General features: G+C 33.5%; 1 pseudogene; it reads right to left on the reverse strand.

Annotated features, from left to right (window-relative positions):
- Positions 1-2,264: 2,264 nt before the first annotated feature.
- LOC116738057 lies at positions 2,265-4,646 on the reverse strand (annotated as a pseudogene).
- Between the last annotated feature and the right edge of the window lie 22,108 nt (positions 4,647-26,754).

A 26,754-nucleotide genomic window follows, 5' to 3' on the forward strand; every position in this document is an offset into this window, starting at 1 on the left:
TGGTACTTATAAAATCAGTTTTCATCAGATTTGTATTTTAAAAATTCTATTATAAAATGGAATTTCATATGAAAACTCCCTGCAGTGTATTGCATATATTTAATTTTTCTTAAGTAAATCTGTTTCAGAGCCATGTACATCAGTCAGCACTGTTTATTATGTATTAACTCAATTCTACCATTATTTCCGTGCCCTCAAACTCTGAAAAAAGTTCAAATTAAGTATAATGAAAATAATTTTACTTTGAGAAAAATCACCTATTTCATTCACAAGAAGGGTAATCTATTTCCTATCTTTTAATTGTGTTTCTCAAAGTTCCCTTATCCTTATTTTCTCAAATTCAAATCTCTTTAATATGGAGAGAATTAAAGAAATAACAGCTCAAAAAATTTAGTGAAATACATATCACCTTTTTAATCATGATTATATATTTCTGTGTCTATAAGGTGCCATTTGAGCTTTATATCCCATTGAATTAGTGTTGCTTAAAAGGGTTAGATTCATTAAATCAAATAATTAATTTGGTACATCTCATAATTAACATATGAATTATTATTTCCTGTTTTTGTACTGTCTCTGTAGCCAAGGTAAGATTTTAGGATAAATTGAGAAGGGCTTACCTAGAGGCATAATTTGAGGGATGTTTTATAACCTAAAAATATTTTGACTCCTTCCACAGCCTCTATACCAATCCCTCTTTCTGAAAGAGTTTCTTTTTGGGAGACACAAAATGTCATTAATTCATTCATTCATCTATTCATCTATATTCATTCTTTCAATAAATTTTCATTCAGCATTGGTATAGATTATGGAGGCTAAAATGGTGAATAAGAAGTATTTATTGCATTTCTATTCCATTTTGAAGATAGAGAAAATGATGACAATAACATGTAATGTGTGCTAACTTGACAGATGAAAATAGTAATATGGGATCATGAATATTGTCTTAAAATATTAGGAGATGCTTCCTAAGATGTGAAATTTAAGGAGGATCCTTAAGAACAATGTAAGTTAGATAAGCAAGGTGAGAAGCAATTATATTTATTTCTGTGAACTTTCCTGGGGAAGAACAGGACAAATTCTATGTGTAGAAGGTGGGAGAGGTTAAGAAAATTACGATACCTCTAAGGAACAGCAAGATTGGTGCCTTTGGAAATATACAAAACCATGTAGTCCATATGGCTAGGAGTGTAGAGTATAAATCTGGATTTGAAGTTAGGATGTTGAGGTTGGAAATATAAGCTTATCCATACTTTAAAGGACTTTGCTGTGTTGAGAAGTTCAGAGTGCAGATGTTACCAATATAATTTAACAATGTATCTTGATATTTTGCCTCATTAGATTCTGCGTGTCTGTGCATGTGAGTACACATATGGTTTTATTGTAACAAAGAAACTTGTACACTTTTAACATTTAAAACTGAGCATCCTTTTTCCTCTCCAGTGAAAACAAAAAGAAAATTTAAAAATAAACAGGATACTTATTTACTTAAAAATAAATAAAAATAAACATTGTCTATTACAATAGACAGTGTCAATTCCAAATAAGATCCTACAGGTTCTGCCGATTCTCCCATCGAGTGACAGGGCTCAAGTCATCATTAGGAGAGAATTTTATTTTAAAAGGTTACCTTCAACTGCAAGGATGTCTGTGAAACATCACAACCAAACATGCCAAAAGAGAAGCCATGTTGTCAAAATCCCCACTTAACCCAACCAAACATCTGAAATCCTGAACTTCTAAAACCCCATTTTTAAAAGTTTTTTTTTTCTTTTCTTTAAACAAGAGAAAGTAGACAGATACATGTTGGTAAATGCTAACTGTCCATACTCACATAGAGACACAGTGTAATCTCTGAGCCCAATATACAAAGAAGGGAGGGGAAAAGCTAGAAGTCTATGCCATACTACACAGGGGCCTAGCACCCTCCAGCTTCCAACAGAGCTAGGGGAGCAGAAGGTTTTTCTTTTTTCCCACAGAGCACGGTGGTGTTGATTCCATCAAGTTTTTGTTGAGACAGAAAGGGATATAAACAAATTTGGATCAGAAAGGGGTAGAGATTCTTTTCCCACTGTATTCTGCTCAAGGTATCTCCCTCCCCAACCCCCCAAAATAAATTGAGAAACATGGTATAAAGGGAGAGAAAAAAGTCTTCAAAAAATAGGGCAAATGAGCACAAGAGGAGAAAAAAAAAAAAAGACTGCAACTGCCTCCCAGGGACTGGAGAAAATTAATAAAGAAGGATGGAATCCATCAGTGTTTCGTTAGTCATCTTCTCCTTCATCCTCCTCTCCTTCCTCCCCCTCATCATCTTCATCTTCTTCAGCTTCATCCTCATCTCCTTCTTCATCGATATCTTCCAATCCTTCTTCATCATCATCATCTTCTTCTCCTTCCCCTTCATCATCCATACTGGGAACCAGGTAGTCTGTAATGGATTTGGCCAAATATCACCTTTGATGACCTCTCCTAACTCATCTGCACCCACATCAGAATGGTCAGTAAACCAGGTGAAGAAGCTCTCTGGTTCCTCACGCTGTCTCTTCCTGCTGGCCTTATTCTATGTTTGGCTTGAACGTTTGTCAGATCCTTTCCAGATTTCCATTTGATTTCAGTGGACTTTGAAGATAGATCATCACTCTCATTCCTACGATATTCTTTGGAGAGAACTTTATTTTTGAAGTGAGGGTTTTCATCAAAATAAAAATCTATTCTGTAACCTGATTTAACATCTTTAAATTCTGTCACTTCAACTCTTGTCAAATAATGCAGCACCTCTTCATCCTCCTCCCAAGCAGTGAAAGCACTTGTGAATGGTTGACAAATGTTGTTACCCCAAATTTGGGATTTGGGTGATCAACTCCAACCAATCTCTTCTGAAAAAAAAAGTTTGGTGGAATTTGTTATATTTCTGTTCTACTTCAAAAACCTCCCCACAGGCTTTTTCATTTAGTCTGTCTATTTCATTTTGTACTTCATCAATATGCTTAGTTGTTTCTTGCTGTCCTTTTTCTTCCTTTGGCAAGTGCTGAGAGGACAACGTCTCTTCTGGCTTGGGGGCATGAGGCAGTAGCGGTTTCTTGGTTTGAGGAGGGAGTGAAGACGTGTTTGGGGCCCATGCTGCGAGGAAAGTCCACAAAACAAAGGCAGGCACATGTCTTGGAGAAACTCAGATTATTTGCCTAATTAGATTCTTATCACAGTGTTAAAAGTTATCAAAATGAAGTTCTCATGATGTAGAAAACCTTTGGAAGTTATGATAAATATATCCCTAAGCTGGAAGATCATTTTAATGCTTTCTTGAAATGCTTGTTTATATGTGTATTAACTAACTTATGTATTATTTCATATGTACCAATATTATCAGAGTATCTTGTATTGGAATAACTATTCCAAGATAGCAATGATAAAATTGGGACAATATGTTTAAAATATACATTTCAAGGTACTTGTGGATGAATAAACAGACCTGAAGGTGAGCCAGATTTTAGAAGAGGATATTTGATCCAAGTGAGATTTACATTTATGTGGCATTTTGCCTGAGGGACTCATTAGTACTCAGGGCTCAGGATAGGTGGAACTTAAGGAAAAACCCAGGGGGTTATTGATTTGGGGAGTCAATGGATGGAGACTAGGATTGCTTACGTAGCTGAAACATGAGGTTGAATATGCCACAAAAGTACAGAGCTACAGAAAAGGTGACCCCAAATATCTGGGTTTCAGTTAATTTGGCTTATTTATAAATGAGGTATTCTATATAAAGTTTCTCACCTGAGGCCTGCTGTTAACATTAGCTGAATAGCTGAAAAAATTCAGTGGAGGTTTCAACTGTTGCCCACTGCATGGAAAGACAGTTTAGAAAATGAGCCCAGTGAAGTTAACTGACTCTTTCAACATAAAGCAGTACTTTCCAGAGCAGGATAACAAAATCCACTGTCTCTGCAATATCTCCCACAATGTTCAATAAACAATAAAAGAGATATTAGTTATCCAAAGAAACCACAAAGTGGGACCCATAGCAGAGAGAATATGCTGCTAATAGAAATAGGTCTTCATGGGGCGCCTGGGTGGCGCAGTCGGTTAAGCGTCCGACTTCAGCCAGGTCACGATCTCGCGGTCCGTGAGTTCGAGCCCCGCATCAGGCTCTGGGCTGATGGCTCGGAGCCTGGAGCCTGTTTCCGATTCTGTGTCTCTCTCTCTCTCTCTCTCTCTGCCCCTCCCCCGTTCATGCTCTGTCTCTCTCTGTCCCAAAAATAAAATAAACGTTGAAAAAAAAAATTAAAAAAAAAAAAAGAAATAGGTCTTCATATTTGTTGATTATTAAGGAGACAGGAACTTTAAATTGGATTAGGAGGCATGAATGTTAATTCAGCTAATATAAATATGTTCAAGGACATAGATAACCTTATCTAATGTGTTGCCAAATATTATTTATATGTCTGCGTAAACCAAATAGTGTTGCTTTGTACAAATGCATTTTTAGTTATGTAAATGGAATCGCTTATGTATTTTGTTGCTTTTTGCTTTTTTCATTGAACAAGATGTTTTTCAAGATCTATAGATGCACCATATATACATCATATTTCTCTAACCCCCATATTTTACCTCACCTTTGTCCCAGGAATGGTCACATTGATTGACCGCATTTCAACCATAATGATAAAATGAGCATTCTCGTAAGTTGCTTTTATGGCCCTGTGTGACAATTTCTTGGAGTATATATCCATGAATAGAATTTTTGTGTAATAAGGTAGGTGAATACTTAGTGTGGGTAAAGTTCTATAGCTAACTCAAATGATTATACCAATCTACATTCCTGGTAGCAGCACATAAGACTTCTTATATTCTCTTATCTTCAAAAAGGTTTGGATTAGCCAGCTCCCTAATTTGCATAAAGCAAAATCTCCTTATAGATATAGTTTGCCAATGAATGTGACCATCTCTTCAATATACATATTAGCTTTCAGAATTTTCTGTTCTGTAAATTACCTGTTCATGATCTTTGCCAATTATTTTTTCTGACAGAGTTGTGTTTTTCTAGTTGTTTTGGAGAAGCAACACGTACATTGTACATATTAATCAACTTTTACTTTTGGATATTGCAAATTCCATTCCCTAGTTTGCCTAATACATTTGTCCTTGGTTAACTGTGTTGAACATAAAACCATAATTTTGATGTCATACAATTTGTTCCTGACTTTAATTTTTGCAGTTCTTCTCCACTCCAGTTCACAAAGCTATTTTCCTAAATTTTCTTCTATTTGCTTTGTAGTTTTTCCTTTCAAAATTATGTCTCTAATCCATTAGAAGTCCACTTTTGTGCCTGTTTCTTAATCAAAACTGAGGAACACTGAAGACAACCTATTCTTTCTTAAGTTTAATTAATTTATAGTGCTAGTCATAGGGGTACACACTGTCCCTCAAGAACATGTGTCAGCTGTTCTTCCTTTTAGAGCTTCTAGAATGACTTCCTGATAAATTAACAATTGTCTACAACCTTGCCTTCTGTTGGGTAACTGAAATCTACAATAAGGCAATCCAATGTAGAGAGAATATCATGTTTTAAGTTTGCTTTCAGATTGATTTTAAGCAAGTTTTCTAATGGCGAGCACTTCATGATAAGGCAGAGCCATGCTAAAACAAGCAAACACAAATGCAACCCCCCAAAACCAAAAGCTTTCTTCTAAGGATCATGGAACAATGATCTATCTCACTTTATGTTTTCCTTGCTGTCTCCAACTTTTCTCCCATGCAAACATAATGTATCATATGTGTGCTTCCCAACCAAGGAACAACTTTTACAAAACAAAAACAAACAAAACAACTTTTAGGGGTTGCCAATTCGTTAAGTTTCAACCAGAGCCTGAATTTTATGATTTCTATACCGATTTTCTATTATGTTCAAATTCTATATATCTTGTCGTAGTCACATTTTGAAAATTTATCTTTAGTCTGTCATATTTTGTTCCATCATGAAATACCAAAAATACTTTAATTTTTTAAAGTATAGTTAGATATACTATGACAAATATTACACTTAGAATTTTTCCGTAGATGAAGATTGAATAAGTAAATGGAACAGTTTAAAACACAGAAAATATTTTGTGTTGAAAAAGACAATGCTTTTCTCACTTAGTCTTCTGTAAGCTTTTCCTTAAGGATTTGTAGAAACAGAAGAATCATAAACAGTTTCATATGTACCTTATCTGCACTAGCAATTTCATTTTAATATTAATGTCATCTTCATTTTTCTATCAATGTAACTTTGCCTGAAAAGCTTTTGATTAAGTATTATATCTTTTTCTGTTTTGTTTCTCTTGATACTCACCCTCTTCTCTCACTTTCTCTGAGTTTAAAGTAAATATTTAATAGATAATATTCAGAGAAGGAAATACGGATGCATTAAAATATTGTTAGGATAGTACTCTGAGCAACCTTGCAGGAAAATATTTTAAAATAAATATTGTAATGCCATTAAAAGGTGGTTTGGTTTGTGTGTTTGTTTGTTTTACTTAGCCTTATAATTCCTGGTTGAGGGCATACAGTGGTAAAATTGTAAATCTATTTATTGAAAATAAATATTGATATTTTGACACTCATGTTATAAGGGTCAATGATAAAAGCCGTAATACTAAAGATTCAATTTGTGGTGACAAACAATTTAGTAATGACATTAATTTATCAAGTTTTCAAAACCTTATGTAGAAAGAAAAATAGGAGGTCAAAAGGACTTAGGTATTTTGAGAATGTACAGGATTGATCCTCAGATAGTCACCCTTGAAATATGAAATTATTTTCATTGTAAAACACACACACACACACACACACACACATACACGCACTCACATATGCCATAGATACATCAGAACATTATCTCTTCAAAACACATTTAAAATACATCAACAGAAATAATAATAGAACTGCATCTATTAATGAAGCTTAAGACATTTTTTCCTGATGCCATTGAATTTCAGGGGTTCTTATTATCTGTGTAAGAAAATATTATAGCTGTTTAAATTATCCCTGTTTAATCTAAAACCTATAATAATCAAAATGACTAAGAATGATTTAGACTCCATGACAGAAGTGGTGGTGATAAAATTGTGGAGTTAATGCATTGTGCAGATCAGAATGTTTTTTGGAGTTAGATGTAGGAAGGCAGATTAATAAGAAATAAGGATAATGCATTTGGATTTATACTTTCATAAATCTTTTCCCTGAACAGCAGTAGGAATTTACAGAGGATACATCTAAACTATAGACAGTGCTCCAAAGATAATCAGGGCTTAGAAAACTAATCATAGAATAGTATTCAAGTTTTTATGTTGAGTTGGATTTCTGGGATAGGATTTAATACATTCAAATGATTATCATCATGTTAAAAAAACCAAAAAAGAAACAAATAAACAAAAACTTTCTTGTGTACTACTCACAAGGAAGAATGAAATTTTGCATCTCTTAACCATAAAACTGCCCTTCATACACGTAATATCCATAACTCATGTTGACTTTCACTTTCAAATTCTGACTGATCAAGCACAGAAATTGTGTTTTGATCTTTGAGTCAGTAAAATTTATTTTATAAAAATCAATCAGTTTTATATTTTGTTAAAGAGATGGAAAAGAAATGCAAAATTTGTGCTTTTCCTGTATGGAAAATATGATTAACTTGCTCAACATCCTTTCCAATCTCCTTAAAGTTTGGGTTCTGCAACCAGTTCTGCCAATTCAAAGCTGAGGTATGTGAAAAGGGAAGTGAAGTGCAGGATACGTATTTTATGCACATTCATGATGGGATGGTTTTGAAACTAGAATATTTTTGATTCCGCAGCTTACTACAGCGATGTACCTTTCTGATATCACAGCTCTGATTGCAATAGTGATAGCAGTGGCCTTGTGCATAAAGTGGTAGTTGTAGCTATCCCAAATTTGGCAACGGCAGAGAGCACTTACCTGGGCTTTGCTTTAGAAGTTTATTCCTGAATAATATTCCATTGTGTGTTCGTCCTAGAGCTTGCTCCTCTAGCTCCCAACAATGGTTTTGTATGCACCTATCAAACTTTCTGCATAATATAAACCACACAGAGGTATGAGAAGTGTTTGTAGTCACTGAACTTCAAAGAAAGGAAAATCTGTGATTGCCTCTTTGACCTGATCTGATTAGTTTTGACACTAGTGAAAGTCAGCTTACTGTTAGTAAATGCGACACAATTCCCCTAAGTGTTAAAGAGCTCAAACAGAAAAAAATATATATTTATGTTTCAATCTTCAGATCAAGACAAATTCAGAAAATCAGAGTTTTTATGACTTACCCAAAGATGATTTCTTAAATTTTTTCATCAAAACTTGTTTTAATATTCACAATAACACCAAGGACAGTGTTCCAGTTTTGGCATATTAGGAACAAGGTCATAAAAAGAAAACTTCTAAGTCCTAAATTGTCTCTTTAATGTTGATACTAAGTATCTTATAGGCAAACTCTAATTTGAGATAATAAGACCGGGAAAATATATGATTAACTTCTTAGTGTACTTTTTACCCAAACTACCCTAAATTACTTAATATAAGCATGCTCATGTATCTCAACTCTCCTTTGGAAAACAGTGATAGGACAGTTTGGATAAACAAGGCTTCATATTTTTCTTGCTATCAGCAGTTTTCCAAAGTTTAATGAGACTTTCCCAATAAAGTATCAGAATTCCATGGCCTTCTCAACAAATTATACCTAGAAGTAGAGCTTAGTATACATTATCTATAGGATGCATACTTTTGGATAAAGTTTTGTTAGGTTATTTCTTTTATTGAGTTATCTTTTATTTAATGTAAAATTTATCATATTTACCAGTTTTATGTGTACAATTCAGTGGCAGTAACTACCTTTATAATGCAACCATCACCACAATTTATTTCCTTTTTTTGAGGGGGGAAGTCCATTTAAACCCAAACTCATGGTTATGTTTCATACAAATAGAATCACACAATAAATGTTTCTTGTGTATCTGGCTTATTTACCTAACAATGTTTTCAAAGTATATCCAGAATTTTATTCCTGAATAATATTCCATTGTGTGTATATGCCACATTTTCTTTATCCATTCTTCAACTGATGGACACTTGGGTTTCATCCACTTATGACTATAAGGGAATGGAATAAGCTTTTATGAATATTCATTTACATATACTTGTCTGAACATTCCTTTCCAATCATTTGGAGATATGTACATAGGAGTGGAAATGGGGGAGGTAATAAATATAGTAATTTTACATTTAAGTTTTTAAAAAGTTATTTATTCAATTTTGAGAGAAAGAGCATGAGTGGCATCCAGGCAGAGAGAGAGAGGGACAGAAGATCCAAAGTGGATTCTGTGCTGACAGCAGTGAGACGATGTAGGGTTTGAACTCATGAACTGTGTGATTATGACCTGAGCTGAATTTGGACACTCAACTGACTGAGCCAACTAGGCACCCCGACACTTAGCTTTTTGAGGAACCACAAAATTCTTTCCTATGGTGATTAAGCCATTTTATATTCTCACCATCAGTTTATGAGAGTTCCAATTTCTTTCCATGTTTACCAACTTATTTTCCTTTTTTAAAAAAATAGTTATTCTAATAAGTATGATATGATATCTCATTATTGTTTGATATGCATTTCCATAATGATTAGTAATGTTGAGAATCTTTTTATGTGCTTGATGGCCATTTGTATATATTTTGGGGGGAAACGTCTATAATATTTTAGCTTTTTTAAAAAATTGGGTCATTTGTCTTCTTGTTGGTGAGTTGTTTGTTTTCATATATTTTTCATACTGGACCCTTATTAGATATATAATTGGTAAATATTTTCTCTCATTCTGTAAATTATCTTGTTGCCATATTGATAATATCCTTGGATCCACAAAGGTTTTTAATTTTTATGAAGTCTTATTTATCTATCTTTTCTTTTGCTGCTTATACATTTGGTGTCACATCAAAGAATTCATTGCCTGATCAGGATCATGAAGGCTTACTCTTGTGTTTTGTTCTTGAGTTTTATGGTTAGAGCTGGTATATTTATGTCATTTATTATGCCATCCATTTTGAGTTAATTTTTATGTATGATGTGAAGGAGGAATCTAACTTCATTTTTTTGCATATGAACCATACCATTGTCCCAGCAATATTCATTGAATAGATTATTTTTTCCCTTTGAGTGATGTTGGCATGTTTGTCAAAAATAAATTGGTTAAGGATACATGAATGTATTGTCGGACTCTCAATTCTATTCTATTGGTAGATTTATCCATCCGTATGCCAGAGCAATACTGTTTAGATTACTGTAGTTTTGTAGTAAGTTTTGCAATCAGGAAATGTGAGTCTTGTACCTTTGCTTTTATTTTTCAGTATTTTTTTTTTTGGCCATTTGAGATTCCTTGAAATTCCATATAAATTTGAGGATCAGCTTTTCCATTTTTGAAAAAACACCTTTGGAATTTTGATGGAGATTGTATTGATTCTATAGATTGCTTTGGATAGTCTTGACATCTTAGCAATATTAAGTCTTCCAATCCATGAACAAGGGATTTCTTCCCATTTATTTAGTTCTTTTTAATTTCTTCCAGCACTGTTTTACAGTGTGTAGTGCAGAATTCTTTCATTTCTTGGTTAAATTAATTCCTATTGATTCTATTCTTTTGGACGGTGTTGTGAATGTGATTGTTTTCTTATTTTCCTTTTTGAAATATTCATTCCTAGTGTATAGAAACCAATCCTGCAATTTTTCAGACTTCATTTATTAGCTTTACTAGCTTTTTTTTTGGTGGATTCATTGGTATTTTGTATATAGTGGATCAGATCATCTGTGAATAGAAATAGCTTTACTTCTTTCTTTCCAATTAAGATTTTTAAGAAAGTCTTTTCTTTCTTTCTTTTTGCTCTTTTTTATGTAGAAAATCAATTTATTGTATTATAAGCACTTATACAGTTAGTTATGGATAATAACAGGCCTGGTGGTGAAACAGATCACCCAAATTAGAGATGGTATGAAACTGGTGGTCAATAACTAACTCCTAAAAATATAACACTTATTCATGATTAATTTAATTTAAAAAAATGCAAGATTTATTTTATAGACTTAACTAGACAGACCTCTTAACTAACTAAAGAGGTATAGCTATCAGGTAAAAACATACATCTTTACAACTTGGTTCAGGTTAAAAAAAAAGTCCAGAAGGGAAATAAATACTATGAAAACAGCTTTAAAAATGCACTCCTAAGCAAAAATATATGAAGAAAGAGGAACACATAGTTTTGTCTTAACTGAAGAACAGGAGAGGAGACTGGTCTGCCTAGGAAAACGTGCATCTTGTGAAGTAAGATATGAAGATATTAGACTAGGAATATGTATATTGAATCTTTCCTATTTCCTGTGTAAAGATAATAGTCTGCAGTGTTATACATCATACCTCAGACACCTACCTCTCTTGGCTTTATTCTTATTCAAGCGTTTACCTACATGAGACTAAAAACTTAGAGAAATAGCATAAGAAAAATAACCACACACAATATTTCCCTTTATGTGACTACTTTAGATGTGGCTTGATTACTAGGAAATTACTGAAGAAAATTTAAGTATAAATCTGTGGCTTTGCTGAATTAAGCCCCCAATTAATGTCTAGAAAACATTCACTCCTCAGGCCAATACCATTGCTAGTGGTACCTGTTATAGAAGGATATTCAAACAAAACTCTCAGTGTCTCAAAACCATTGTTAAATAAATCTCAGAGTTAAGAGTGGGGGGAAGGAGAGTCTAAAATCACAAGAAATGCAGAAATATCTAGGAACTTGTCTTTCTGGATCCACACTTCCCTTCAGGGTCTTCATCACTGTAAATATTCCCTATCATTTCCACATTTGCATAATGTTGTGATGTGACACAAAACAAATTACCCAAGCCTCATGAGGATTCCAGAAGAAATCAGATATCGGTAATGTGATCACTATGAATAAACAATTCTGGTGGCCTATCTTCTCCATTGTCATGGGATCATTCCTCTCAATTTTACTTAAGTCTTACACGTTCAGTCTGTGATCAGTACTATGGGAAGTGCTATGGGGAGAGGACCCATTGTCACAGAGAAGAAAAGAGATAAGAACACACAGGAGAATGAACAAGAAGGTTTTCCTGAAGCCACTGGCTTGCTAAACAAGACAGGCTGAATTTCCTGAGTTTTTACAACTAGCGGTCTTAAAGCCTGGTGTTTAAAGGTCAGCAGGCATGACTAGGATAGAACCTGGAGAGTACCGCTTGCCTGCTCCTGGAAAGAAGGCAGGCAAACAGTACAAGGGCAGGTAGCATGGAAACAACAATCTGAAGAATGCCTGGGCCACACAGGATGGAGATTTTTCACTTTTCCCAGGGTGCATCTCTGAGAGGCAGTGTTCACTCTTCACAGAGACGCCTCTTCAGGAACAAAGGCGCTGGCTGGCACCATTGCCATCCCCTGCCACTCAGCATAAGCATAGAGTCACTGCTGGAAGCAGAACAACACCACACTGGCTGCCTAACTTGCTTATATCAAGCTCTATCCCTAAGCACTCTGGTGGGACTGGCCTTCTCAGTCAAGCTTGTGTCATTCCTAGCATGGTGCGCCTCTCTCCACAGAAGACAAGACCAAACTCCTACTCGCATCGTGTCTTCCTAACACAGAGTTCTGCAGGGACTCAGTTCCATGGATACTGGCAAGTCTCGTTTCACAAGCAGACCAGAGCACACCTAGTTAAAACTCACCACATTCAGGCCAGAGACCAAACACTGCCCACAGCAGGCAAGGAGAACCTCTGCAGACAACTGGCCTGAAGGATGGAGCAGCCAAACCACATCAGCAGAGCACACACAAAACACACTAAAGACACTCCCTGAAGCCCCAGGACCTGGCAATACATGACTCTTCTTCATAAGGCCGTTACTTTCAGTAGCAGGGGACATAACTAGCTCTTCTAACACAGAGGAGAAGCCAGAGACTTAGACAAAATGCCAAGACAGTGGCACTTATCCTAAGTAAAAGAACAAGATAAGGCCATGGCCAGAGATCTAAGTGAAACAGATATAAGTAACATACCTAATGGAGAATTTAAAGCAACAACCATAAGAATACTCACTGGGCTTGAGAAAAGAATAGAAGACATCAGTGAGACCCTTACCACAAAGATAAAAGAATTAAAAAGGAATTAGTCATAGATGAAGAATACAATAAATGAGATTAGAAACATGCTTGATGCATGCAGGGGGCTGGAAGAAGCAGAGAAATGAATTACTGACCTAGACTGCAAATTAATACAAAGCAATAAAGCTGAACAAAGGAGAGAAAGAAGAATTATGCAACAGGAGCATAGACTCACAGAACTCAGTGATACCATCAAAATTAAAATACCATTCATATTAAAGGAGTCTTAGAAGAAGAGAGGGGGCTCCTGGGCGGCTCAGTTGGTTGAGCATCTCACTTCGACTCAGGTCATGATCTTGTTGTCTGTGAGTCGGAGCCCCACGTTGGGCTCTGTGCTGACAGCTCAGATTCTGTGTCTCCCTCTCTCTCTGCCCCTCCCCCCACTCATGCTCTGTCTCTCTCTGTCAAAAATAAAAAAACATTTAAAAAATTTAAAAAAAAAAAAGAAGAAGAAGAGAGAGCAAAGGGAGCAGAAAATTTATTTCAAGAAATAACAGCAGAAAACTTCCCTAATCTGGAAAGGAAACAGACATTCGGATCCGGGTGACATAGAGAACTCTCTTTTGAGAAAAGCAGCTCAACACCAAGACATATTGTGATTAAACTTGCAAGATACAGCATTAAAGAAAAAAAATCTTAAGCAGCAAAACAAAAGAAGTCCTTAACTGGTGGGAAAAACCAATAAGAGTAGCTGGAGATTTCTCAACAGAAATTTGGCAAGCCAGAAGAGTGGCATGATATATTCAAAGTGCTGAATAGGAAAAATTCTGCAGCCAAAAATAGTCTATCCAGAAAGGCTATCATTCAGGAAAGGAGATGTAAAGTTTTCCAGACAAACGAAAACTAAATGAGTTCTTGACCACTAAACCAGCTCAGCAAGAAATTTTAAAGGGGACTCTTTGAGTTTCGGAAACAAGAACAAAAGTGACAAAGACAAGAAAGAATCAGAGGAAATCTCTAGAAACAATGACAAAACAAGTAATAATTGGCCATAAATACATATATATTGATAATTACTTTGAATGTAAATGGACTAAACATGCCAATCAAAAGACATAGTGTGCTGGAGCACCTGGGTGGCTCAGTCGGTTAAGCGCCAGACTTTGGCTTGGGTCATGACTTTGCAGTTCGTGGGTTTGAGCCCTGTGTCAGGCTCTGTTCTGACAGCTCAGAGCCTGGAGCCTGCTTTGGATTCTGTGTTATCCTCTCTCTCTGCCCTTCCCCTGCTCAAGCTCTCTTTCTCTGTCTCAAAAATAAATAAACATTAAAAAAAAATACAGGGTGCCAAAATGGATTAAAATAACAGACTCATCTAGGGGCACCTTGGTGGTTAAGCGTTTGACTTCATCTCAGACCATGATCTCATGGTTTGTGGGTTTAAGCTACGCATTAGGCTCTGTGCTGACAGCTGGGAGCCTGGAGCCAGTTTTGGATTCTGTGTCTCCCTCTCTCTTTGCCCCTCACCCACTCACGTTCTGTCTCTCTCTCTTTCTCAAAAATGAATAAACATTAAAACAAAGACTCATCTATATGTTGCCTACAAGAGACTCATTTTAAACCTAAAGACTCACCTGCAGATTGAAAGAAGTTAAATTAAGCCCAGAGTGATAGAAGGAAGTAAATAGCAAAGATTAGAGCACACTTAAAATCAATAGAAATATATAGTATTTTCAATATAATAGCATCTTATGCTATTAACCAAAATGGGAAACAGTAGCACAAATTAATGAAATTAAGAGTTGGTGTTTGGAAAATGTTGACAAGCCTTTAGCTAGACTAAGCAAAAATAGATAAGACTCATATAAATACTTAAAAATGAAAGAGGAGACATTCTAAATAATGCCAAAGATATAAAAAGGATTATAAGGAACTATTATGAGCAATTTTATGCCAACAAACTAGGTGATCTTGAAGAAGTGGATAAATTCCCAGAAATATTCAACCCATCAAGATGAAATCATGAAAAATAGAAAGTTTGAACATGTCTAGAACTAAAATGGAGATAGAATAGTTAATGAAAAACCTATCAATAAGAGACCTATTAGAGTAGCTCAGTTAGTTAAGCGTCCAGCTCTTGGTTTCAGCTCAGGTCATGATCTCACAGTTTCGTGGGTTCAAGTCCTGCATTGAGCTCTGTGCTGACAGTGTGTAGCCTGCTTGGGATTCTCTGTCTCCCTCTTTCTCTGCCCCTTCCTCATTTGCTCTGTATCTGTCTCTCTCAAAATAAATAAATAAATAAATAAACAAACAACAACAACAACAAAAAAAGCCCTATCAATAAAACAAAGCTCCAGATAACTTCTTTGATGAATTACACCAAATATTTAAAGAAGAATTAATAACATCCTCAAACGCTTCCACAAAATTAAAGCAGAGAACATATTTATGAACACATTTTAAAATGCAAGCATTACCCTGATACTAAAGGCAAAATGCCACAAAAGAAGAAAAGTATAGGACAATATCCATTACAAAACAGGTGCAGAAATCCCCAACAAATTACTAGGAAATCAAATTCAAAAACACATCAAAAGGATCAAGTGAAAGTTATTCCTGGCATGCAAAGATGGTTCAATATGTGAAAATTGGTTAATGTGATATATCATATTAATAAATAAATAATGCAAATCACATGATCATCTCAAAAATATTAACTAATTTCAACAAAGTTTTATGATAAAAGCTCTCAACAAACTAATAATAGAAGAAAAACATCTCAGTATACCGAAGACTACATATGAAAAGTCCACATCTAACATCATACCTAATGGTGAAAAATTGAAAACTTTTTTTCCAAGATCAGGAACAAGGCCAGGATGCAAATTATAGGACTTCTACATGGAAAAATCTAAAGACTACAAAAGAAATTCTGTTAGAACTAATAAATTAGGTAAAGTTGCAGGATACAAAATGTACAAAAATCAGCTTTGTTTCACAAACTAACAACAAACTATTTGAAAAGGAGATTAGGAAAACAATCTTATTTACAATACCACCAAAAGAGAATAAAATACTTAGGAATAAATTTAGCAAGTGATGCGAAAAACATATGTAATGAAAATTCCAAAACATTGATGAAATAATTTAAAGAAGACACAAATAAATGAAAAAAGTATCTCATACACATGGATAGGAAGACTTAATAGTATTAAAATGTACATACTACACAAAGTGATCTACAAATTCAATATAATCCTTATAAAAATACCAGTGAGAATTTTTTAGTATAAATAGAAACTGCAATTCTACAATTGATATGAAACCACAAAAGACCACATAACCAACCTTGAGAAAGAACAGGATGGAAGCATCACACTCCCTGATTTCAAAATATGTTAGAAAGCTACAATAATCAAAATGGTATAGTACAGGCATAAGAACTGATGTATCAATCAAAGGAACGGCATAGTGAGCCCAGAAATAAACAAAATAAACATGCATGTTAGGTCAAGTGATCTCAAAGGTGCAAAAATTTCACAATTGGAAAGAATAATTTCTTTAATAAATGGTGTCAAGAAAACTGGATAGCTGCATACAAAAGAAGGTAATTGGATCCTCATCTTACCATAGTAAAAAATCAACTCAAAATGGATTAAGGACTTACATATAAACTTGAAACTAAAAATCTTAGAACAAAACAGGAGGAAAGTTTCAAGACATTAATCTTGACAAAGAATTCTGGGATATGACACCAAAAGCACAGGGAATGAAAACAAAAATTAAAAAGTGGGGGACCACATCAAACTAAAACGATTCTGTGCAAAAAAGTAAACAATCAACAAAGTGAATGCCAACCCTCAAGTTGGGAGAAAATATTTTCAGCCTTGGTATCTGATAAGGGGTTAATCTCCAACACATATAAAGAACCTCTAAAACTCAATAGAAAATAATAACCCAATTAAAAATGGGCAAAGTACTTGAATTGGCATTTCTCCAAAGAAGACACTCAAATAGCCAACAGGTATATAAAATATGCTCAGTGTCATTAGAGAAATACACATCAATAGCATAATTAAATATAACTTCACACCTGTCAAGATGGCTATTATTAAAAAAAAAGAAAAGTTTGGAAAAGATGCTAAAAAATTGAAACCCTTGTGTATTTTCTGACAGGAATGCAAAATGTTACAGCCACTATGGAAACAGCACAGAGGTTACTTAAAAAAATTAAAAATAGATCTCCAATATGATTGAACAAAATCTTCTGCAAATTTATCCAAAAGAATTGAAATTAGAATCTCAAAGAGAAATTGGTAACCTCATGGTCATTGCAACACCATTTGCAATAATCATTGATAAATGGAAAAAGAAAATATGGTATGACTTTTATTCCTTTATTTTCTTTCTGATCCCCAGTATCATTTCAATAGTACCATATTTGAGTACATTCATTCTTTGTTCTGTCTGCTTAATTATGCTGCTGAATACTACTAATGAATTCTTCATTTTAGTTATTTTACTTCGTAGCTGCGTAATTTCTGTCTGCTTCCTTCTGATAGTTTCAGCTTCATTATTAATATTCTTATTCAGCTTATAAATCTTTTTCTTGATTTTCTTCTCCACTTTTTCCATGGTTTTCTTCAGCTCTTGGAGCATATTTGAGGCAGTTTATAGAAGCATTTGTCTAGTAAACCTAATGTTTGTGTGCTTCCTCAGAAACAGTTTCCATTAATTTCTTCTATGAATAGACTATGCTTCCTTTTTTCTTTGTATACTTAGTATTTTTTTTCCTGACAGTGGCAAATTATGAATATTATAATATGGTGACTCTGGAAATCATATTCTTTCTCATCCTCAGAGTTTGTTTTTTGGTTGCTGTAGGCAGTAGTTGCTTAATGATCTTTCTAAACAACTTTTGTGAAATTTGTATTCTTCGTCATGTATGCTCTCTGAGGTCTCTTTTCTTTTCGATTATTGGCTAGTGGTTTGATAGGGATTTTCTTGAAAACAAAAAGCCAAAAAAAGAGACAATGAAAATGAAAGCAAGAATGAAAGGAGGAAGTGTGTGTGTGGGGAGAGAGAGAGAGAGAGAGAAGAAACGAGAAGGAGAAGAAGGAGGGAGAGGAGAGCAGGGGAGAGGGGAAAAAGAGAAAAGAAAGAAAAAGAAAGAAAGAAAGAAAGAAAGAAAGAAAGAAAGAAAGAAGGAAAAGGAAAAGGAAAATGAAGGGAAAAGCAAAGAAAGGGAAAGGGAAAGAGAAAGGGAAAAGAAAGGAGAGGAGAGGAGAGGAGAGGAGAGGAGAGGAGAGGAGAGGAGAGGAGAGGGGTTCTGTTTGCAGATGGGTTCTGTTATGTGTTCTCTTTCAATGCTTGGCTAGAATTGCTCTGAGCCTGGAGATGAGCCAGAGGTGAAAGTTTAGGGTCTTCTCAGTTATTTGCATCAACAACAGAGTTAAAATGTTGGTAAGATTTATTCATATTATCATAGTGATGTGAGGTTTTTCCTACACAATGGGGGCATAGGGTGAATGGAATTAATATTATTTCTATGCCTAATATTAAAACCTATGAAGACAACAGCAGAATAATATGGGTACATCATCAAGGATTCAGAAACATCAAAAATGAAGGTTAGGTTATCCTATAAAATAACCCATCAGTTCAGCTAGAATTCTGAGAAAACAAATGCATGGAATATGTATAGAACAAAATTATGAATACAAACTATGGTCTTGTGCTTGTTGTAGCAACAAAGGCTATATGAGCTACTCATATATTTATTAGTTATATATTTATATAATTTAAATAATTTTCTTCTGTGTTTTCCTCTCTTCTTTTACAGTATTATTTTATATAGGATGGAGTAGTGGTTTTATTTCATAGGTTACTAGAAATCAAGGATGGATTGTTACTGGACTGAAAGGGATAATGCACATCACTCAGATACGGAAATGTGACAGATGAGAGTTTAAGTCTCTTCTTCGGGAAAAGGGTGATACCATACAATGAATTATTTGTGTTAGGTTAATTGGTAGCAGCTTGTTGCTCTAACTGTTATTCCAGAATTTAAGCTGAAGAAGAAAATGTGTGTTTAGATGTGGCCATTGAGTATTTTGATGGTGGCAAATACTGGAATTGGCTCACTCAACATCCACTTATGTAATCTCTCAGGAGCCGATAGCAGACAGGTATAAAGTACTTGTCCCGATTTCTTTGTATCTAGACTTTGGAATATATTTCAGTTTATGGCAATTGGATGCATTTATGCAAGACTGATCAGATAGAGACAGAGTATAGGGTATTCATTTTTCTAGCATTGGTCATGGCAGTGGTGGAATGGTTCAGACGCCAGCAGATTTCTTGATTAATCAATTTCTGCAATGATGAGGTAACTTTCTTGATCTGGGCAGAGGCACAACAGATCTGGGTACTGAAAATATTTCCTGGAACCTCAACGTAGTCACCTCTCTCCATTTCATCAATTATACATGCACCAAATTTTCTGTATTAAGTTCTTTCCTAGCTTAGACAGATTATAATGCATTCTGTTTGCATATCACTGTTTGCATATCACTCTCCAATACAGTCTCTAAATGAAAAATTGTGTAATTTTTATCAGAACAAAAGGGTTCAAACTGTAACAAGAATAGTCAGTCACCTGACAAAAAAAAAAAAAAAAAAAGAACATTGGATGTGGAAAATCCTTCCATGAACTAACTAACAATGTATTTCCAATCTATTAAGGATAGGCTTAGGTAGGTGAAGATAAAATATATTACAATGTTAAAAGAAAAAGAAAAAGAAAATATATTACATGTTTCTCTAACTCAGCAATGGTAAGTAGAAAATGGAGATAGCATTATTGTAGTTTTTCAATAAAAAAAATATGGTATTTAAAAAACCTGAAACCATGCTCTGCAAGTGTAGGCAGTGGACACTTGCTAAGCAATTTGCAATCATATCTTTGGGTCTATTTTAGTTATCTATTAATCTTATAAGATTTATAACTGCCACTATGCTATATCTCACCATCAATTAGTAAAATGAACCAGAAAAACTTATGTGATTTATCTACATACATCCTAATTGTCTCAAAAGCACTATGACAAAAGAGATTATATAACATGAAGTGTACAGACAGCAGCAATTGCTAAAATGAAAAAAGCAACATTCAAATATCTGAGCTTTATAGTCAGAAAGACAAAGTGAGGGGCGCTTGGGTGGCTCAGTCGGTTGAGCATCCGACTTCGGCTCAGGTCATGATCTCACGGTTCGTAGGTTCCAGCCCCGCATCGGGCTCTGTGCTGATAGCTCAGAGCCCGGATCCTGCTTCCGATTCTGTGTCTCCCTCTCTCTCTGCCCCTCCCCCACTCACACTCTGTCTCTCTCCAAAAATAAATAAACATTAAAAAAATTAAAAAAAATACAAAGTGAGAATGCAGATATGTTAGTGTAAAGAAGTGTTGAGTTAGCGCCAGCCCCTTCAGACCTCTAGCAATCATAAATATGAGTTTCCTACAGAAAGTATTTTAAAATTCACTTTATAGCTCAATTTACACTTAAGATAGTTAGAAATGTACACATTAAATAGATACAGGTCTCTTGTGATAAGCCATGCTTAGAATTGAGAGTCTGTTCTATATCCAGAAAATTGAAGTAGAAGCTTAACATACACAATACATATAGGATTTGTAAAAAAAAAAATCACAAGAATATGAAAATCACCTTGCAAAGAATAGTCTCATGTATTCTATCAGTCAGTCCAACTAATTGATACTTTGCAAAATATATTCAAATTAGTTTAAACAGTAATGTTAATATGTTTGTTAATATTTTTTATAATACATTAAAATCTTTGACTTTACAAAAACATAATTTGCAATTATACAGAGATTAAAGCACTAGAGATCACTAGAAATTACAAACATGTTATATATCTATGATATACTTATCATACATCTATATATGCAAAATTTGATTCCAGTTTTTCATAGTAGTTATGTTCTATAAAGTTGTCGTGAACACCAAGGTAGGCAATATGAAAGCATTTGAAACACTGTTCCTGGGAAAATAGGGTTAGGTTCATGCTAACAGCTCTGGTTACATTTTCATCAATTGAGTATGTTTCTGTTTAAATAAATCTTATTTAATATATATTGTTGATCCCTACCATTGAGCTCACAGCCAGCTGCACTATAACTCATGTGTGAACAAAGTGTATATAACACATGCTTTTTTTTTTTTTTTCCTGCAAGACATATCACAGCCTTCATGCATTTAGCAACATTTCAGGCACTATACTCAGGGACTACTTAGACAGTGATGAAATCACTAACAAAAAAACAAAAAATAATGTGAGAAATGTGGAACTATATAGATTATGCAAAGGACATTCGTTTAAAGTATGAGAATTGAAACAAGAAGGGACAGCATCACTTTGTTCAACCTCAAGTGGTAATGTGTATTGGGCTACTCAAATTTTTCACTGCTCTGTATATATTCTTGAATGACTGAATAAGTGCCACAAGTATTGATTTAAAGGTTACAAATAAATTTTAGCAAGACACTCACACAAACCACTCTGTATATATGTGTGTATATATATATATATATGTGTGTGTGTGTGTGTGTGTGTACGTATATATATATATATATATATACACACATACGTATATACACGTATATACACATACACACACACGTGTATATATATACACGTACACACACGTGTGTGTATATATATAACTATGTATCCATATATGTATAAATATATGTATACATATTTGCAGCATAAAGTATACAAAATATAACATACAATATACAAAATCATTCCATTAATAATGTTAAATTAATGATACCTAAAAATAGATAAATTGCCAGAAGAAACAAGCTACCATCCATCATTTCAATGAGATTTCAGATCACTTTACTTTGTTGGACTGAAGCAGACAAAAAGGAAAATTAAAAATATGAAATTCTCAAAGAGCGCAATGAGAGTGTAGGTCCATTATTTTCACATTTAAGAAAATACTCAATTTCTTCAAAAATACATGGAACTTTATGAACACTAACCATATAATAAAGTTAGTTTTGATGGATTTTAATTTAAAGAGTCAGGTATAGGCTACATTATCTGTCATGCAATTAAATTAGAAATTGGTAGAAATAATAACAGACCAATAGATTTAGAACTCAAAAAGAAAAGTTCATTTTGGAAATTTAAAATTATTTAGAAATGACAAAAAATATGCCAAAACTTATATAAAACAGTGTAAGTGGTTCTTAGAATATTATTTAAATGCTATTAGAAAAAAAATAATTTTTAAAAACCTAAAATGCTCCTTTAATGATTACATGAAAACAACAAAACAATCTCAAAAAAGAAGAAATAAAATAATAAATATAATATGTGTATAGATAAAATGTAAAATAAAGATAATAAAAAAGCAAAATCTTTGAAAAAACTAGTAATATTGGCAATTACTCATGACAAACTGAGGAAAAAAAGGAAATCAAAAATTAAAACTATTAGCAATATAGAAGAGGTAATACCAATACTGAAATATAAAAATTACAAAAATAAAAATGAAAAACTATACCTGAATAGTTGAATACCAAAAATGGACAATTTTCTAGAAAGATACTAATTAAAAAACATTACTCAAGAAGAAATAGGAAATAAGAAGCATCTTTAATCACTAGAGAAGTTTAGACAATAATTAAAAATCTATTCACCAAAGAAAACAGTCCTAGGTTTTTAGGAGATTGATACCAAATATTTAAGTGGAAAAAATTTCAATATTGTAAACATTCTTCCTGAGAAAAACCAAAAAGGGAAAACAGATCTTATGCATTTCATGATACCAACCTAATCAGGGTCACACAATCAGAAAGGCCCCTATTAAAAGAAAAAAAAATACAATCTATCTCATGAACATGGGTGCAAAAATCCTAAATAAAATGTTACTAAACCAAATTAAGCATATGATCATTTTACTATTTACAGAATTAGTATCCAAAAAAATTCAAAAACATTTTTGATAAAAACTGTTAACAAGTTAGGATGGGAGGAAATTATCCTAACCTGATTAAGGATATCTTTATCTTTTATAGCCCTACAGAAGATATACTTAATAATGAAAAAAGAAGGGTATCTATTAATATTATGTTTGTCCAGCATGCTACTGAAAGTCCTAACTAGTGATATGGAAAAAAAAAAATATATATATATATATATGCATGAAAAAGAAAAAAAAACATAGCTTTTATTATTTGAATTGTATAATTATCTAAATAAATAGCTAGGGGCGCCTGAGTGGCTCAGTCGGTTAAGCGTCCGACTTCAGCTCAGGTCACGATCTCGTGGTCCGTGAGTTCAAGCCCCACGTCGGGCTCTGTGCTGACTGCTCAGAGCCTGGAGCCTGTTTCAGATTCTGTGTCTCCCTCTCTCTCTGACCCTCCCCCGTTCATGCTCTGTCTCTTTCTGTCTCAAAACTAAATAAATGTTAAAAAAAAAATTAAAAAATAAATAAATAAATAAATAAATAAATAGCTAAACAGAATCTATAGCAGAATTATTGGAAATTTTAAAAAGTGTAATAATTTCCCTGATTGTAAATTTTAAAATTTCAATTGTGATGCTTTATACGAATAATAATCATTTAAAATGTAAAAAAACAATGTAATACAAAATACTGTTCAGCAGTAAAAATATATAATTAGAATAATTCCAATTAAAAGCATGCATTACTTTTTAGGCATAAATTTTAACATTTTATTCAAAAATATGACATACGATTTCAATAAATGGAAAGGGAAGTTTCCTGGATGGAAATATTTAACCACAGAAATGTCATTCTTACAAAATTAATTTATATTTTCAATGCACTTTTCTATTTAAAGTTTCAACAAGGTCCTTCAAAAAACTTGCTAATATAATCCCAAAATCCAAGTATATCCCAGAAGACTAAGTATAACTGAAATAATTCTAAACAAAAAAGGGGGGACTAATTATGAGAAAATTCTCCTATCAGATATCAATATCTGTAGAGACCTACTGCATTTAAGGTAGTAAGGTGTTGGCACAGGAAGAGATAAACCAACAATGGAAGACATTATTAGAACCCCTCCCTCAATATTAGTACATATCTAATAGCTTGGTTTATGATAAGGGATTGGGGTAACAGAGGAATTGCATATGAGTGGGGAAAATAATACAGTCTAAAATAAATAATACTAGGAAAGCTTATTATACTTACATTAAGAGATTGATTCTTACTTTAGACTACAGACACACATACAAAATCTCAGCTGCAAATGGAAAATATATCTAAACTTTAAGAATAATATTAAAGTTTCATATAACTTCAATGTAGAGATGTATGGTGACTCAGTATTTGCATCAAATGGTACAATTACTTTGATACCTTTAATTAAATGATGATATATAAGTTAGCTATTAATGTATAACAAACCACCATGAAATTAATGACTTAAAATAACAACCATTTATTTTTGTGCATGAAATACAGAAGGCCGGGAAATTAATCTGGGCAGGTTTGGTGGATTTTGTTTGGGCTTGTTCAGCATCTGTTATAAACTAGTGGCCCTACTGGTGTTTCACTGGTTCGGAATGTCCTTGGTGGAAATGATTGGGCTCTGCCGCATGTGGTTTCTCATCCTTCTATAGACTCACATAAACTTATATTCATGGAGGTAGGTTCCAAAGTCTTTTGAGGTCTATTATTATAACCAACACAGTGTTATTTCCTCCACACTGTATCAGTCAAAACAAGTCACAAAGACAGATATGATTCGAGGAGTAGGAAACTAGACTCTACCTCATGATGTGTGGAGCAGAAACGTAGAAATGTCCAAGAAGGTAGATTCAGAGAAGGGTACAGAATTTTCTTCCACTTTTGTAATCAATATAACTCCAGAGAGTACAATTTTCTCTTCTTTATTTAATTCCTTTTAATTAGAAGTAAGTATAATAGTAGAGATGTTTCTTAGAAGACATCTTTTATCTTTCCAATATTAGGTAGTAACGTAATTTTTTTCTATCATTGATATGGACTAATAATATATTAAAAGGAAACAAAATAAACTTCTCACCTAAAAAACTTCACTGGATCATCACACTTTCTCACTTCAATTTCCATCTTGCTTTTGTGGAATTTAATGAGAACCATATTATGTGTCTGGTTGTAAACTATCAAATTTATTCTGGTTATACCACGTGAAATACAGATCAATCACAAACCTATGTTTTAAGGGGTGTTTGGTAATATATGCTTTTAAAAACATATACAAATGTATAATTTAGGCAAATACATTTAAGCTTCTGTTTAGATGTATTTCAGTAAACATTTACCTGTTGCCAACAAAAGACACTGAAAGAAGATTAATGTAACTCTTCGGGCAAATATTTCATGGTATTGCTGACCCAAAAAATTAAAAATACAATAAGTAAATAAAACTTTTTAAAATCTAGTGAAAATATCATGTTTGCAACAAACATTATGAGAGTATTAGGTGTTTCCTTGAATTGCATTATATTTTACTATAAATGAATTATGAGAAGTTTGAAACATGGTTTATCCTCTGATAAACTTCTCTTTTTCGTATTTTACTATGTCCTTAAGTAACTTAAGTAGAATTAGGAAACAATTTTCAATGAAACAGAAAAGAAATAAAGCAATTTTCGAAATATTATTCATAGCAAGAATTGTTCAAAGGATAAATGTTTCTAATTATTTACTTCAAAATAGGCCAGACATCCAATTCTTTTTTGGTTCTCATAAATTTTGCTACAAATTGATACTAAAAGTATGTAAAATTCCATTTCTCCTGATAATTCATGGTTATTATTACTAAAAATCCACATTAGAAAATTCCTAAAAGTATTTTTAGACAGCAGCATAATAATGAAGTTTCAAAATAGTTACCACTTTATAAAAAAATGTTAATTTTGTCTACGAAGGAATTAAAGATTTATGGAATGTTTATAAATGTATGTGCTAAAGTTAGGATATAAATCTCTTGAAATTATACTCTAAAAGTAGCTATATGCTGGCGTGCCTGGGTTGTTCAGTTGGCTAAGTGTCCAACTTCAGCTCAGGTCATGATCTCGCAAGTTCATGAGGTTGAGCTCCACGTCAGGCTCTGTGCTGACAGCTCAGAGCCTGGAGCCTGCTTTGGATTCTGTGTGTGTGTGTGTGTCTCTCTCTCACTCTCTTTCTGCCCCTCCCCCACTCACGCTCTGTCTCTCTCTCAAAAATAAACATTACAAATTTTTTAAATAAATAAAAGTAGTTATATGCTGAAGAACTGAAATAAACATTTCATGATATAAACAATTATAGATGGAGAGAAGTCTGAAATTATGTGCCAAATGAGTAATGCAAATATTTTAACAGGCTGAAATCCTTAACCAATTTGATTGCCTTGATAAAACATGGCAAAAGGTAAAATGCTAAACAACTTTTAATTAATTATAACTTACAATGAACTTTTATTAACATAATTGCATTTTTTAAAAATCCATGAAATCAGCTTTGAAAAAAAGTAAACCAAAATGTAGAGTTTTTTGTAATTTTTTATTCATTTATTA

The sequence above is a fragment of the Lynx canadensis genome, chromosome B1, assembly GCF_007474595.2.
Source record: "Lynx canadensis isolate LIC74 chromosome B1, mLynCan4.pri.v2, whole genome shotgun sequence".
NCBI lineage: Eukaryota > Metazoa > Chordata > Mammalia > Carnivora > Felidae > Lynx > Lynx canadensis.